General features: G+C 37.4%; 1 protein-coding gene across 7 annotated transcripts in view; it reads left to right on the top strand.

The window, feature by feature from the left end:
* Positions 1-18,324, top strand: part of LOC129771088 (sodium/potassium-transporting ATPase subunit beta-1-interacting protein) — a 130,917-nt gene that overhangs the window by 92,643 nt on the left and 19,950 nt on the right. The gene's annotated exons all lie outside the window — the stretch shown is intronic.

Here is an 18,324-nt window from a genome sequence, read left to right as displayed (position 1 = left end):
CCATATTTTTTCATATCGTTAAAATTCCTTGCTGAAATTTGTATTCAGAGAGCATCGCAAATGAGCTGAGAGCGATCGATTTATTTTCATTGATTTTGAAGAATCTTGCGTTATCATTATCGATCATAATTGAGACGCTTTTATCGGCAGGATTCAGATGCCACCAAAGCAGGTTGGAATGTTGTAATATTGGGTTGGGGAAAAAGAAATGTTGTATTTCTGATCGAAATTTGACGCTTTATTTAACATACTTAAAATTAGCCAATTTATTTCAAATATGCGTCGTTTCGTTCGCAATCTTGTTGCCATTTAGAAGGCAACTTCATTATCCCCCCTTATAAAACCCCCCTCCTTATTTGCAAAAAACTCAGACAGCCAGTTTTCGCAAGCCTCTTTTGAGGCCAACTTAGTATCACCAAAAGCGTTTTGCATGGACCGGAAGAGATGATAATCACTTGGGGCCAGGTCCGGACTATACGGTGGGTGCAATAGAACATCCCATCCGAGCTCCTGTAGCTTCTGGCGGGTCATCAAAGATGTGTGAGGCCGAGCGTTGTCCTGGTGGAAAACAACACCATTCCTATTGATCATTTCTGGCCGCTTCTGGTCAATTGCCTGCTTCAAACGGTCAAGCTGCTCACAGTAAAGAACCGAGTTGAGGGTCTGACCATAGTTGAGCAGCTCATAGTGGATGATTCCCTTCCAATCCCACCAAACACACAGCAAAACCATCCTGGACGTCGATCCGGGCTTGGCGATGGTTTGGGCCGACTCACCGCGCCTCGACCACGACTTTTTTCGCTTTAGGTTGTCGTACGTGATCCACTTTTCATCACCAGTCACCATCTTCTTCAAAAATGGGTCGAGTTCGTTCCGTTTCAGCAGTGCATCTCAGGCGTTGATTCGGTCTAAAAAATTTTTTTGCGTCAACTCGTGTGGCACCCATACATCCAGTTTTTTTTGGAATCCAATCTTCTGCAAATGGTTCCAAACGGTTTTATGGTCTATAGCCAGTTCCTGGCCAATCGAGCGAGTGCTCACATGCCGGTCTACTTGGATGATTTCAACGATTTTATCGGCTTCCACGACGATTGGCCTACCAGTATGTATCTTCGACAGTCACTGCACCAGAACGAAATCGATCAAACCAACGCTGTGCTGTGCGAATCGTTACAGTATCGGGTCCATAAACTACACGATTTTTTTCGGCCGCCTTCGTTGCAGTTTTACCTCGCAGGTAGTGAAAACGTAAAATATGGCGAATTTCTTGCTTGGTGGACTCCATCTTTGACACCCTATAACTTCAGACTGAAAAGGACAATCACAACACTGTCAAGACGACACTTGTAGCACAGATTGTCGTCTTTAACACTCCTATACTCGCGCATTGGTCTGTCAGACTGAGAAATCAATAATTCGTTCATTTCTCAGAAAATATCAACACTACGACTTTGCGATTCTCTTTAACTTCGTTATTCGTCGTTCGTCATCGTTTTGCGTATCGCATGTGTTGGTAGAGAGGGGACGTTTTCCACTTTTTCAACACTTTCGGTCTGACACACCGACGCGAGTATAGGAGTAACTTTTTTGGACAAGTGTCTTTTTTCATATTCTAGCATATTGATGAATGAAATGTATAAATTAATGTTAATGGCGTGGAATATTTATTGCATATAATGCATAAGATCATTACCGGACTATTCTTATTTGATTTCAGTCCCTTTTGTAACTGAATTGAACGGATCCATATATTAACTATTCGTCGATATATTCGTCGTTAGATTCATACGTTCAAAAGCAAAATATAAATGTTTGACTTTCGTATAGTTATTCGCTAAATATAATGGTCATACATATACACACTTGTGAAAGAATTTCACTTGTGGAATAATTGTAAACAGTAAACTATAAACTAATCGGTGGCTTATGGTAATTTTTAACAGTTACAGTTTCGGGGATATTTTTTTATAATGGACAATATCGACAAGAAAACAAGAAAAAGAAAAGGAAGTTCTTAGAAATCCTTTTATATCATCTTTCCATGCCACATCTAAAAAAAGGCATCAATTCTTAGTTTTCCAAGAATACAGAGACAAAGAATATTAGAAATATGCAAACATTATATTCCTGAGCCTTTATCATCTGGTAATTATCTAGAAGGTCGTTATACATTTTTTTCTTTGATAAAAAACCCGAAAAATACGCAACAACCGCATGAAATGTAAAAAATATATTTGTTTCGAGCATGCAGTTATGCTATGTTCTGATTCTTACTCCAATGAAACCACAGTCGATTAATACGTTTTTATGTTGTTCCATAGTTTTTTTTTATACTTCCATGAATATTCATTTGCTTACTTTTAATTTATAACAGTGAAACATTCGAATTTCGTTATTTGTGTTAGAGTATAAAAAATTACTCTGTTTTGAGGAGGCTGAATTACATGACTATTGAAGCATAATAAAGATGAAGAAAACATATTTTTTGGAGTTTTTCCATTCAATCATACCCTCTTCTTCAAATAAATGCCAGTAAAGCCTGAAAAATACACAATGGGAACATTACAGAGAAGTTCAATTTTCGGTCTGTGACACCATGCGCGAGTATACGAGTTATGATTTTGCACGCGAGTACAGGAGGGTTAAATAGCCGTATAGTTTGACCCGATGCGATAAGTACGACACAAGATATGTCCACTATAATCCAGCGACGCTCTTTTTCGTTGAATTCTAATATTTTCTGGAATACGCTTCTTGTTATTGGGTAGTCCAGCAAGTTTGTGTGCGCAACTGATGGAAATCGAATCGAGACGCTGATGAAGAATAGTCCTAGGTATTTATTTTATTTATTTTGGCTTAACGTCTTTACAACATGGTCTGATTCTCAATTTTTCTTGTGTATCGTTCGTTGCTTGGTGTTTTAGTGGTGCGGCTTGCAAGGTCTGCGACCAACCCCACTATCTGCAGGAGGACCATCGTGATACTGCTGCTTTACGTCCCGAGTACCACCAGGACTGGGCGAAGACGCTTATAGCGGCGTCAATTCGCTTAGAGGAGCTGTTTCCGGGTTTTCATGGCTTTTCTTGGGGACTGGCAATGCCCAATGCTCATCCCAACACACCCTAGACAGTTCCCCTTTACCAGTGCAAATTAGATAAACGATCTATGACGATAGAATTTCTGACCCGAACGGGAATCGAAACCGAAGCCCCCATCTTGGCAGGCGCAACGCTTACCACTAGGCCATGGGGACCACTATAATCCTATAATCCATCCACATCATTATAATCCTCGGTATACGACACATCAATTAGCAGGTTCCTTACATGTATCTATGTTCATGAGCACCTGGTGAAATTTGATTACGAAACGCTACAATGTATGAGTTCTACACCTTTTGACCGAAAACATGAAATGGATCGTATCTTCATCAACAACTCGCTTCATAAATGCAAAAAAAAACTCGCAGTTTGAAGCAAACAGTGTTAGGCGAAGAAAAATATTATCCTTTACAACAATGTTCAGCGAAAAAAAAAACTTTGAGGTGAGCGAAATGAACCATCATTAGATATCTCCGAAGCCGATCTTCACCTGCAGAAAATCATTCTTTGTATCTGCATTATAAGCTTCTATCAAACAGCCAATCGATAAATTTCAACAAGCACTATTCGTAACTGAACGAATCAAAATCGTCAATCTAGAACAAACGTTCAGAATTGGCCAAGACGTCTACTTCCAGAAAAAAAAGCCCGCCTAAAATTTTTAGAGTTTGACTAGGATGTGATAGTCTACCCACTATGATCAGATATTGCATTTTTTGTTTATCACTTGTTTAGACCCCCAATAAAAAATATTGAAGGTCAAAAATTTCGACTCCGTAGCCACATTGGTTGTGCGTTCGCTTAGTAAGCGATCGATCGTGAGTTCAAAACTCAGGGTCCTCAATTGACCATATTTGTGTTGTAACAGAATAACTACGTCCACAAAACAATTATCAGCGATGCAGATCGATTCACGGTCGAAATAAGATCGATTGTTTACATTGACTTACATCTCTTAGTTTGATCGGCAATTTTGGAGTTGAACCCGCCAAAACTACATAGCACAACACAACATGTTTATATTCTTATACAGGTTATGATTTTCAATCACTGTATTCCAATTACGAAGCACTTGATTTAATTTAATTGATTTAATTCTCTTGGAAACTCACAGTTCAGCCAGCTTGCGTCGGTTGATGATAGAAAAAGTCCGAGATTAGATTCACATGTGATGTTTTGCTATATCGTAAATATTATGTTTTATAACGTGATCATATAAAAAACGAAATTTGGAAGAAAACAAACAGCAATACAAATAGCTTCGCGAGTTGTTGTTCCTCAAAGCTGTTCAAAGAATTGAGAAAAAATCGCCTCTATTAATTATGTTCACATGTTTATAATGTACAAACATAGATTAGAGAATAGAAACAAACATAAACTTAAATTTAGGCGCAATTCAACTATTTTTACGATTAGTTTTTTCCAAGAAATGGAGAAATGTCCACGTGGTCAACAGGGGGAGTTGTATAGAAAATGTCCATGCTTGTCCACGGAGGGGGAGGGGGGGTGTCTGTCTGAAATCGTAGTTTTGCTGTCCACATGGTATGTGGATAGCCCCTTAGTATCATTTTTATTTTTATCATTTCACTTAGGTCTCAAGTGTACATGTTTGTCCACTTAATTGAACTGCATGAATTTAAATTATTTATTTAAAAGTTAAAAGTTTGAAAATCCCAGAGTTCGCAGATAAAATGCGGATAATGAAATTCAATTATATAATATTAGGCTGTCAAAAAAGTCCTGCGGTATTTTTTTTGAATTTTCATTTGTTCATAAAATTAGTTACAATCATCTGTTTTAAGTCAAATATGCGCCGTTTTGTTCGATGACTTGTTCCCAACGAGATGCCAACTTCATAATACCCCTGTTATAGAAGCTCGCTTCCTTATTGGCAAAAAACTCGGATAGCCAATTTTCACAGGCCTCTTTTGTGGCTTACTTCTGACTACCTAGCTCGTTCGCCATGGACAAAAACAGGTGGTAGTCACTTGGTGCAAGATCCGGACTATACGGCGGATGCAAAAGAACCTCCCATCCGAGCTCCCGGAGCTTCCGGCGCGTCACCAAAGAAGTGTGTGGCCTAGCGTTGTCCTGATGGAAGACAATGCGGCCTCTGTTTATCAAAGATGGCCTCTTCTTCATGAGTGCTACCTTCAAGCGGTCCAGTTGTTGGCAGTACAGGTCCGAATTGAGCGTTTGGCCATAGGGAAGCAGCTCATAATAGATTATTCCTTGACAATACCACCAAACACACAGCAGAACCTTCCTGGCCGTTAATGAGGGCTTGGCCACCGTCTGAGCCGCTTCAGCGGGCTTCGACCACGACCGTTTGCGCTTCACGTTGTCGTAAGTGACCCACTTTTCATCGCCAGTCACCATCCGCTTCAGAAACGGGTCGATTTTGTTGCGATTCAGCAGCGATTCACATGCGTCGATACGGTCAAAGATGTTTTTTGCGTCAACGTGTGTGGCACCCATACATCGAGCTTCTTTGTGAATCCAAGCTTCTTCAAATGGTTAATAACGGTTTGATGACTTATCCCCAACTCTTGGTCGATGCTACGGCTGCTACTATGCCGGTCTTTCTCGCCTAATTCAGCGATTTTGTCGCAATTTTCGACGACAGGCCTTCCGGAGCGTGGCGCATCTACGACGACCTCTACACCAGAACGAAAACGTTGAAACCATCGTTGTGCGGTGGAAATGGAAACTGTATCGGGTCCATAAACTGCACAAATTTTATTGGCAGCTTGAGATGCATTTTTGCCTTTGTCATAGTAGTACTGTAAAATATGTCGGATTTTCTCTTTATTTTGCTCCATATTTGCGACACTATAACTTACGAACGACTTAACCAAACAAAACACTGTCAAGGACTATATTATAGCGCGCAAAAATACCTTTCCAACAAGCTATAGTACTCGATACAATGAATACAACTAGAACTACGCGCTAACAACGACACCTCGCGGAAATACCGCAGGACTTTTTTGACAGCCTAATATAGTATATCTTAATGGTAACACCACAATTGGTCCCTCTGCCAAACCACTTTTTGGCTAACAGAAGGAATGGCATAGGAGGATTGAATCACTATTAACACGTTCTTCGACCAAAGCGACGTTTCGAGTTTCTTGTGGGGCCCAACTTGCAGAAAAATTATTAAATGAAGATCAAAAATAGTTTGTAGTCAACTTTTACATGATGTATCAATATTGTTTTCAATTTGAAGACGAACTGACAACAATAACACATGCCAAAGTCATATAATATGGGTTTCGCAAAAAACTGCAGTACATACTATCCGTACTATAAATTAATAAAACGTATGGTATAAATATAATAATAATATTGTTATAATTTTATTATTATATCCTATAGTTACACTCAGGTGCCTATTCTATCATATTCTTTTTAAAAATCCTATTCAATTTGCACGAGGAAAGTGTCACCCATATCTGGGTGACGGGGCGACGAACGTGTTAAGTAATTCCTGGGAGAACTGGGCTACTTTGTGTGTTGACGTTCGTATTTTTTTGTTGTAATTGCACCCAGACTGCAGTTTTTGCGCCAACACTTACCGGAATATATATGCATTATGTTTCCGTGATTTTCCTCGATGCATTACTTATTCATTGACCTTGCGCCATTTGCACCTATTCCTCTGATGAGTTTCTGGTGTGAACCATTAGTGCCGTGTCGGTAGGGAATTTATAAAATTAAATTCAGCAGAATGGGAGAAGGCGACTGAAAATGTCAAGAACGAATTCTCTCCCTTCATGTTCTTTCAGGTTTTTTTTCCCAGACAGGTTCACACTGAGGGAGTGCGAGTTTGAACAGTGATGAAAAATCATTCCGTTTGTAGTTGTTTTTTTTCCCTATGATATGTGGATGAGAACTTCGAGAAAAAACAATACCCCGCAGAAATAAAAAAACTATAACCGCAGCTTAACCCTTCCGTGCTTTTTTCCGCTGGGTTACTCGTGGAATGGTATAATGATCCGTTTATATGGGTAGCTTGGTCCGTAATTTAAAATTATTAATTCAAACGATCTCTTCTTCTTGGTGTAAGTCCCATCGTTGAATCGTTTCCCGATTAAATAGCGATTCCTAATTTATTTTCAAGTTGAATTTTTAGAAGTAAAACAAAATGCTTTTTTCATTCTTATCACGAATAATCTATAGTTGAAATGATAATTCATTAAAAATAGTCCTATTCTCTTGAGCGAATTAAACCTCATTTGAATAACAACGTTTCACACAAACGCGGTAGAAATGTCACACTTTTTGTATATTCAACAATACCATGGTAATGTAACTGCACTGTTTGTACACCACGAACGAACACCAGGAATGCTGTAACGCCTTGCCAAATAGCATTCTGAGAAGCTTTACTAAGGCAAAACACAGGTGTAAACCTACATCCAGCACAACAATTCACTGATGGACCCTGTTACCTAGCTCTGGCCGTGGGGGCACTTTCAGCGTAAACCTGTAGTGTTCCCCCTTCTTTGCAATATTTGTGCATCTCATCATTGTGTGGATTTTAATTGTTTTACGACGGGGCACAATGACTGTTTGCTTGTCCCACTCTCAGTGCCAGGTGTAACGAGCCATTTGAACGCAATGTGGCTCAGAAATGGGATACAATATGTTTCTGTTGGGTTTGGAAGATTTGGACAAAGGTTGAGAGCAGGTTGAACAAAAAGGATTTCATGAATTCATAAAACCACAAAAACAGTTACCCTCAATGCAACATTTTCCGCCGCAGATGTCACCTAGAATGTGTATTTCCAACTATAGCTCACTATTATGATTTTTATTCATGTAATTTTAATCAAATAATGGCCCTTGTAAAAAATGTCTGTATCAGTGCACAATGGTCCAGGAGGTGCATTTAAGTGGAAATTAGCATTTATAGCTCGACAGTTATTCTTTAGACAAAAACTGTCTCCGACAAAATTGTTACATATAATAGAGCGCTCATTTTTATGTTATCTAAAATAGGGTGACCAAAATTGTCGAAGCAATAAAAAATATAACTTTCTTATCTTTATAGATAGAGTTAAACATAGTTCGACAATGTTGTAGTCGCAGTTATTTGAGACATCTTTGTAGAACAAAATTTTTTTGTGTCTATTGAAATAACCGTCATAGCGTCTTTTTTCTAAGTTGCGTTAGGGTCACCATGAAAAAAACGGGTTTTTGCTCTAACCTTTAAGTGTCAAATTCTACATACAAACTGTTAAAGTTTACTTATTCAAACATTTTTCGATGCAGAACTTGTCAATATCTCAACTTCACTCAAAGTTATTGATATTTCTTCCAAAAAAAACGCTCTCTGCAATTGTTTGTCATTCTTTCTGGTGCAAACAAAAACAAAATTTATTGGCAGCATTTGAAAGTGCAAAGTTCACTATACATGATGTGTGATATTCAAAACTATGTTATTTTTTGTGTTTGAGTAAATTGAAATTGAAATCATGAGTTTTTGGGTAAAAAGCCATCAATATCTTCGAGTAGGATTAAGATATTGACAAGTTCTGCATCGAAAAATGTTTGAATAAGTAAACTTTAACAGTTTGTATGTAGAATTTGGCACTTAAAGGTTAGAGCAAAAACCCGTTTTTTTTCATGGTGACCCTAACGCAACTTAGAAAAAAGACGCTATGACGGTTATTTCAAGAGACACAAAAAAATTTTGTTCTACAAAGATGTCTCAAATAACTGCGATTACAACATTGTCGAACTATGTTTAACTCTATCTGCACCGCAAAATGTTGGTCTCGATAAGCTCTAAAAGTTGTACGAAGACAGTTTTGATGTAGAATTTGAAACATAAAAGTTAGAGCAAAAAACCCGCTTTTTCAAGGTCACCCTAATGCAACTTTAAATCAGAGATCGAAATGCTCGCCGATTTGAGACGAAAAACATCCATTTTCACCCACAGAGAAACATAGCTGAAAATATAGGAGGCGAGAGAATATTATACGCTCACTTCGATTCTCGCGAGAAACGCAGAGCCGATTTTTATTTTTCGGTGAGTTATGATTGCCGAAAGATGGTCTCGTTTTCAGTGACTCCTTGATGCCGATAATGGTTTTTCACTTCTTCAGTACAGCTGAAAACATGCGGCAATATTGGGTTTCATCGTGAAGTGAACATGAGATGGATTAATATTTGTACAATTCACATGCTGTCCAAATGCAGATCGTTTGGACGCTGCTCTAACAGACTAATGTTGGTAAAGTTAGCTTTGATTTTTTGCTCTATATTTTCAGTACCAAATGAGAGACGAGAAAGCATTCTCGTTAAACTTCCAAGATAGAGATTTTCGACATCTCTTTCTCTCTGAAAAAGAATTTTCGGTGAAAAGGAAGAGACGAAAATATCAACAATACACAGTTCTAGAGATGGGCAAATCAGCTCATCATGGTGAGCGGCTCAGAGCCGTTCAGCTCATACAAGTGAGCTGCTCATTTGGAACAGCTCTTCTTCTTCTTCTTCTTCAATGGCACTAACGTTCCTAGAGGAACTTCGCCATCTCAACGTAGTATTACTTGCGTCATTTTTATTAGTACTTAGTTGAGATTTCTATGCCAAATAACACGCCTTGAATGCATTCTGAGTGGCAAGCTCTAGAATACGCGTGATCACAGTGCAAGTCGGAGGAAATTTCTTTGACGAAAAATTCCCCCGACCAGAACGGGAATCGAACCCGAACACCTGGCATGTTAGTTATGACGCTAACCACTCGGCCAAGGGAGCACAGCTCTTCAGCTCAGTTGAATTTTGCAGTTGTCCACACAATTGCATATGAAACGTAATCACCATGGGACATTGCATAGTGTGCATTTTTTTAATAGACGGAAAGCAAAAAATAAACGAATTTAATTCGTAATTGTACAAAAACTAAAACTGATATGAATTCTAATAATATAATATACAACAAATACTGAATGCTGAAATTCAACATAGAAGATGCTTAGGATACGCTGAACTTAAACAACAGAAAAACCAGCAATAGCCAAATAGAATGCCTCCAGGAATATTGGCGAAGACAACGTTTTTTGAAAAAAAAACCATCGAGTTTTTTTTTGCATCCGAGGATATAAAAATAAATCCACTAATAGGTGCAACGAGAAATAATTATTCGCGATCACAAAGGTAACAAAAGGACCAGTATCAATCATCAACATTTATGCCGGGTGGTTTTCTGAATTGTTTTGATTCAGCATGCGGAAATAAATGTATGTGTTTCCACAGTAATATTTAAATAACAATGTAATATATTAAATTTATTTACAAGCATATAATAATGTGTATTATTTTGTTTGGCCATATAAGAAAAATTCAATGAAGTAACGAACGATTGAATATCTTCAAAACAAAAACCTTTTTTCCTATCTGGCATCTCTGCTAAAGCTAAAGTACGAAGAGGGATACACGAAAACAAACTGACGTCATGCCATGAAGCGCGGGAGACGAAAAATCCTTTCGCGGCTCGCAATTCACACTCTCTGCAGCTTTTGCGCTCCACAGCTATGCAGCTCAACAGCTCAACAGCTCAGCAGCTCAACAGCTCAACAGCTCAACAGCTCAACAGCTCAACAGCTCAACAGCTCTTCAGCTCAACAGCTCAATAGCTCATCAGCTCAACAGCTCAACAGCTCATCAGCTCAGCAGCTCATCAGCTCAACAGCTCAATAGCTCATCAGCTCAACAGCTCATCAGCTCATCAGCTCAACAGCTCAACAGCTCATCAGCTCCAGCTCCGTAATGAGCTGATGAGCTGCGTTTTTTTGATTGCGAGCCGATCCGAATCCGCTCACTATGATGAAGCGATTCGAATGAACAGCTCATGAGCGGATGGCACATCTCTACACAGTTCATCGAAAACTAGATTGATTGAATGAATATTTATCGCGCAACCGAGCGAGAATTTCGATCTCTGCTTTAAATCGATTATATTAAAAGATAGAAAAAAGCTTTGTTCTACAGAGTTGATAAAAATAATTGAGGCTACAATATTATCGAACAATGTTTATCTCTATCTGTGAAGATAAGAAAGTTAGATTTTTTATTTCATCGAAAATTTTGGTCACCCTATTTTTTGCAACATGAAAATTAGCCCTCCATAATATGCAACAAATTTGTCGAAGACAGTTTGTATCTAGAGAATAACTGTCGTGCTCTAAATGCTAATTTCCACTTAAATAACTTAAAAACCATTGTGCAGTGCTGTTCCTAAAAACATTATTAGTAAACAATTAAGTAATCTCATGAAAAAAGAAACTACCGAAAAATGCTCTGGTTTTGCTCAAATCTCGTATATTTTTATTCTTTTCGAAAAAAATAGAGAAATATTCTTGGGTAATTTGAAAATTATGTTTTTTTAATCATTCTCCCAGACATAGTAATTTTTTATCTTTAAATAGTCAAATGGGTGTCCGATCTTTCACCAGCAAATGAAGGATATTGAGATGAACTATCTCAAAGACAAATCCTGAACTGTTCAAAATCCAGATGGGTTCAAAGCAGTACAAATAACGATGTTTTTTTGAAAATGCTAAATTTAGCATCATTGTTGATAATTATGTAGTTATAATATATTTATACTTAAGTTTAAAAAAGTACTGCTGTTTATCTACTTGAGCCTTATTAAATAAATAAAGAAAAAAAATATTATTATATCGTTTGAAATCTTTCATTATGTCTTACATCTTATTATTTAGATTTAATATTTAAATTTTTTGCATCGATTTCAAAGAAGTGCCGAAAACCTGCTTTTTTTATAGTTACAGGAATCAAATTGAAGCTGGTTCGTATGAAATTTCATAGTTACAGGAATCAAATTGAATTAGATGGCAAAAAATTGTGTTAGTCCACAAAATCATTGAAAAAACAGAAACAAATCGATTTTTATTTCTTCTCGATATTTTTGTCCACTACACACACCAAGATAAAAATTTGTTCGTATAATATTCCAAAACTGGAGAGTTTAAGCTTTATAATGATGGACATCCCATCTTTATGCGTCCATTCTATTGTATTTTATTTGCTATGAAAAAATTGGCAATTATCTTTCGGGCAACCCAATAATATCCGAAGTAAATTGAGTGAATTTAGAGGAATAATCGATGGATCAATATCCGTGAAAACGAGCATTGTTTCCGACTATATTCCAAAAGTGGCGTCAAAGTGCAGTGCATTTCAAGCCGGATTTGATGAAGGTATTTTCCAGCGGTAAGAGCTGTGTTCTTCGGTGGAAAACTGGAGGTAAAATTTATTTCTACTAAAGAGTTTGTTTTGAAGTTTTCATAATGCTTGTTCTCGCCGAAATTATTTTCCGTAGTCCATCGTCGGCCATCCATGCGGCTGTGTCTTGGAAATCGCCCTTCTAATTATCTTTTCTTTTCTGAAGTAATGAAAACAGAAAATCTTTAATTCGTTCATGGCGTTTTTGGTTTAGCTTTAATTTCTCTGATACGATTCGTCCTAAATAGGTACATTTTTACTTCGTGACTTGATGATACTTCCGTTATTTAAATAATGAGAAGTCCTTTTTCTAAATGCAAACTCGTTACACGAGCGATGCAAAAAAGAAATAATAATTGACTGATTAGTCCCTAGGCGGATTTATTTGCTGGACTGACTTTAGACAAAATCCCACGTTTCACAGTGAAAACTGAGTCATTCATTCCAGGGCAATTGCATGAACCCTACACGTACGCGTATGATGCACATATAATCACCTCATTTTGTCGTATCTCGGATGAGCGCAGAACAAGTTTTCTCGGCTTCGTCTTCGTATCACGTTCAATTAACCCATTGACTATCCGAACGTGGCCCTGTTTTGCCACTTAATAGTTGTTACCAGACAACGACCCTCCTCCCGACACATCGGTCGGAAGGTCGTTTCATCTTTGATACTCTGGATGGGGACACAATTTGAAAGGGGTTTGATACTGAGCCTTCCGGTGTCATACTGAGGAGTATACATCGTGCTGACATTAACTTTTTTTTGTCTATCACAGTTTGGGGATTCGCTGGAATTAAATGGATTAGAATATTTATTTTACCTTTATCATAGAAATGAATATCATCATATATGATGATAAGGCGATATTAACTGTACATGCATATAAATGATTCACTCGAATACTTATAAGAGCATCTGTATGCAGTCATCTCGACTTGAGTCAAAGCTGTCTTCTCACAGCGAATAAGCCCTGAGATTAACATTGACATCCGATGTATGAGATCATTTTTCGCACTCTTGGAACAAGAAGTACGTCTCTTACAGAACCACTTACCGAGTTGGTATGAAACAAGAGACACAATTTGAATCACTCGTTTTAGGGGTTGATAGCTCTGGTCGTTGTTGTTGAGCACGGGAGAGCTGAATGGAAGACGTTGTGGTGCCTTATGTGTGTACTATCATTATATTTTTTATGACTCCCAGTAGAATTATTGCATGCCTTTAATAGTGGTCAGGTAAAGACATGGTGAAGCCACACATATGAGTCAGCTGCTAGAGAACACGGCCTAGTCGGATCGATTCCGATTCCGTGTTTTCGATAAAATGACGGCAGTCATTCATGCAGGAAATTATCCCCAAGGCAGAGATTTCCTTGGCGAAATGCACAATAATCTTTCCTGTATTATGGCAACAACTACACATATTTACCTTATCTCGCGTACGAGAGGAGGGGTTTTGAAAGAACGATTTCTAGGGACATAATTCCAATCACGGTCACACAGTTTCATGATAATCCAATCGGTTGCTCGATTAAAGAGCCTTCGTTGAGAAGTTTATAACTAAATATTCCGGAAGCTCTTGTTTTCGAAAATGTTTATAATCATGAATCGACTGGAACTGCATATCATGAATAAATTTTATTTTAATGGATCTTGCTGTTGAATGAAGTTTAGTTAAATTTCTTCAACAACCTTTCATGCATTTCGATCTTCTGAAGTATCCGAGCTATGCTATGCACAACCCCAGCGGTCAATTCTCAAACTCATCGATAAATGAGAACATTTATGGCCGATCGGCCTAATAGACAAAACGGGACGATCAATTCCCGCCGAATACTCGTGTGCTTGCAGTGTATGAGAATGTGCTGCGCTCCACTCAACGAAAAAGCGTCTCGCTGCGTTATAATTCCACGGTCATAAAGGTGAGATTTATGACTTCCTACAGCTGTAAACTGCCGACCGGGAGTGGGAACCTATCCCCCGGTCTGCGGTAAACCATTTACTCGATGTGAATTCACTCTCTTTTAGGCTTTCATTCGTAATGAACGTTTATGTCTTGTCTCTGGTTGTGTGAGTAAAAGAATCACTTGGAAACAGAGTAAAATACTGAATCATTATCTGAAAATAATTGGGAATGAATTGCTCATGAGTGACTTGTGAGTTTCACCAAGTGAATAAGAAATGATGACAAATTGTGATCGCTGCCCTGACTCGCTCTGATTGTTTTACGTAGGATTACGTCTTTCAATAAGGTTGTCAAATCAGAAAACATATCACGCTATTAAGAAATAATTTAACGTCGATAACTATTTTCGCTACGAGCAGATATTGATGATTTTTATACCAATCGAATCGGGAATTTTCTAAAATTTGTTTGACTTGCTAAAAATTACGATACCCTAGTCCGTAAAGTCCGGCAATGCAGTATGCATAAAACAGTTCTCGAGCTGACCGGGAAAAAGGAACCATTCGAATTATGCTGCCACGAGATCGCTTCCATGTTGTAGCCGCCATTTATTACAATGTAATCTCTTTCGAGATATAGGGTCTTTTAGATTAAACACTAACGCAACAAATTTTGATAACTTCTACAAAAGTGAACCGATTTTTATTTTAAAAAAACGTAAATAAAGCTTATTTGAGGACATTTTCGATGTGACCACGCCTTTTTTCGATAACGCGTTTTAAACGGTGAACAAAAACCACTTCGATGCTGTTGAAAATCCGAGTTTTTTCTTTTTTAAGTTCCTCCAAATTTCGTTGCTTATTAACATAGCAACGGTCCTTCATGTACCCCCAGACGAAGTAATTGACGACGAGAAATGTTGAAATACTTACCATAAGAGGACAAAGTTTCATTAAGGTTTCGATTGCTCCAGTAATACAAAAAATAGAAGAATTTCATGTCAACTCGACTGGCCGTTGGCAGTACCATTTCAGATAGCAGTGAAACGTTGTGGGTGTAAAGACATGGGTTATTTAAGTAACTTTGCATACTTGAAATATTCGAAAAATAATTAGAATACTTTTTGGAAAAAGCTAAATTTTTCTTAATTTTTTACAAAAATTTATAACATAAAAACTATGACATCTACAAAATTCATGTCAAAGGATAAAATGTAGGAAATTGTTTAAATTTTCACAAAAAAAAATTTGGAAAAAAATTTCGCTGACAAAAAAGTTATTTAAAAAATTAAAATTCATTTTTCCCAAAAACGTATTTTTTTAAATTCCCAAAAATATATATGAATAGCCCTTGAAATTTCCAACAAGTCGTCCATACATCGGAAAATGGGCACTTTTACAGGGAAGAAGTCTTTCGAACAACAACTTTTTCATGTTTTCATTGAAAAAAATACAATCAATCCTAATTTTGTTTAAAGTCATAATAGCGATAAAGTGTATTCGTCAAAGTTTTAGATCTTATTAAAATATGAACTTTCGTCGAAGACGTCAACTTTCTATCTTTTATAGTTTCTGGAATATAGGGCAAAGTTGCTTAAAAGACCCATGTCTTTACACCCACAACGTTTCGCTGCTATGTGAGATGGTGCTGCCAATTCCTAAGACGAGTTGGCATGTAATTCGTCACTTTCAGTATTTTTATCAATTTTTTATCTCGAAGCTATTGATAATGGCGTGCTAAAAATTGAAAGGTACGCTTTTCACCATAGATTCTATGGTGATAGGGACATAGGGATTCGAAAAATAGTCAAAACAATATACAATAGAAAATTTTACTTCCTTTTTACTTTTTACTTTCTTGCCAGACTCTTTCCCCCGTACAACTCGTGAACGTTTTGGCCAATAATATTTCTCAAACCCTATTCGGACCAATGAAAATTTGGCTAAAGATGAATAAAAATATTCTTTATCGAATAAGCACTATCTCGAAAATGCCAACTTTTGCCAATTTTCTTTGAATTTATTAATTTCTTCCATACAAGTTGTATAGGTTTTGGCCAATAACTTTTCTTAGACCCCTTCTCTGACCAATGAAAATTTTGCTAAAGATAGATAAAAGTATTCTATATCGAATGAGTAGGGGAGCCGCGGGTAAGACGGACTGTGGGGGTATAATGGACAGGTGATTGATTGGTATAGTTGCATAATGAATTTAAAATTTCTGTTGATGGGAAACCCTTTAACATGCTATTCTAGAATATTTAAACCATCCTATGACAATGAATACTGATCAAAAGTGAAATACGGATGCAAAAACCGAAAATCAAACATGATTCCGCGTGTGGATGTAACTTTTGCGGCTTCGATATTAAGCATTTCGAGTGGTTTAATTGCAAAATTGAATTCGCTGATTGTTTATTTCGGTTTGTGAGTTGAAACAGAAGTTTGAAATGGACAGTCACATCCATAATCACATCCAATGCATGATGGAAAAAGAAGGGAAGAATATTATAACTCTTTTTTAAATTGCTTTCTTTTTTTGTTCTATTTAAGTTACTGGACGCACAAACACTGAGACCGGTCCTTAATGTGTTAAGTCATACCTTTTTTAATCGCTTGAATCCGGAGGAGCGCAACCTGAGCAATATCACGTCTCTCCCTTAACTCATATCTCTCGCTCATGCTTTCTCACAACATATGACGGTAATTAGTTTTATTACAAAACATAGTGCTTATGACGGAAATCCTGACCTGTATTTCTACGCATACTTTCCGATTAACGTGATTGTTTTGCGCAAAATTTCGAATTAACGTGATTTTTTGCGCGGAATTTTCGAATTACGTGGTTTTTATGAGGTACTTATCCCCCGGGCAGGGTTGCCACACATACAGGATATTCTGTATTTTACAGATTTTTCGCCAAATTTCGAATACAGAACCTGTATATACAGAATTACAGATTTACAGCAAAGATATAGAATTTACAGATTTGTTTTTGAAACTCAATTATAAATATTGAATTCATTACAGTGCATTAATAGATACCTTATTTATAAATATGTTGAACGCAACGCAACGAGATGGCTTTCGTTGGAGGCAGTTGTTAAACGAAACTTTGACCATTCTTTTCGTTCTGAGTTAAGTATGATCATAACCAATCCACCAATCGTATATTGGCTCATTTGAACGATCCTATGACCAAACCGATGATGTTGTTCCTAAGCTATGTCCTACTGCTTATCAATAAGGTCAATTGCACCTTTCAATCAGAATATAAATATAACTTGGGTATCTTATGTTTAGAGAGCCACGTGCAACGATTTGCTGATGCTCTGACCTTGATGTGAAAGATTTTGAAGTCTTTCTGAAGAAGCCTGAGGATGTTTACATTGGTATCGATGCAGAAGAAGCTGAAAAAAGATTGGATGCAGCTAGGGAGCTGACATTCAAATCGATTTGTCGTGACTTCTTTATTGAACTCGTGAGCAGAGCTCGGCATAGTCATGATCAACTGAGGATAGTCGGCTGACTATATCCGTAGTCGGTTAGTAATGGTTTTTATCTTCTTCACGCAGTTTCTCCGCCAAAACGACTGAACAGTCAGTCGGGCGTTTAGTCGCTATCTCCCTCCACCGACTCGACTATATCATTTCATTCTTCCCAGTCAAATTGTCCTTATTGCATTTTGAAGTGACTGAAGTGAACCTTGGGTTAGCCATACCTTTTGTGGCGAAGAGTAGTTGACAATAAAAACGTTGAACTGTAACACATTCACCCATGTTTTATATGAATACGAATGTGTTTGAAGTTTCATTGAAATTTTCTTGAAGTTTGATTCTAATTAAATTTAATTTATCAGAACTTCATCGAAATTTAATCAGATTGTTAGCTAATTCTGGACTTTTGACGCTGGCTGATTTTATTTTGGTTATCTTGTTTCCCATTGTAACCCTTCTATACTCGCACATATGGTCTCACAAACCAAAAAATTCGATAATTCTGTTTTGACGGACTGTCCAACTTCTATAAGACTACCCTGATTCTATTTAGTTGCAAC

The sequence above is a fragment of the Toxorhynchites rutilus genome, chromosome 2 (assembly GCF_029784135.1).
Source record: "Toxorhynchites rutilus septentrionalis strain SRP chromosome 2, ASM2978413v1, whole genome shotgun sequence".
In the NCBI taxonomy this organism is placed as follows: Eukaryota; Metazoa; Arthropoda; class Insecta; order Diptera; family Culicidae; genus Toxorhynchites; species Toxorhynchites rutilus.
The sequence above is the reverse complement of the archived record's forward strand: the minus strand, read 5'-3'. Positions and strand labels throughout refer to the sequence as shown.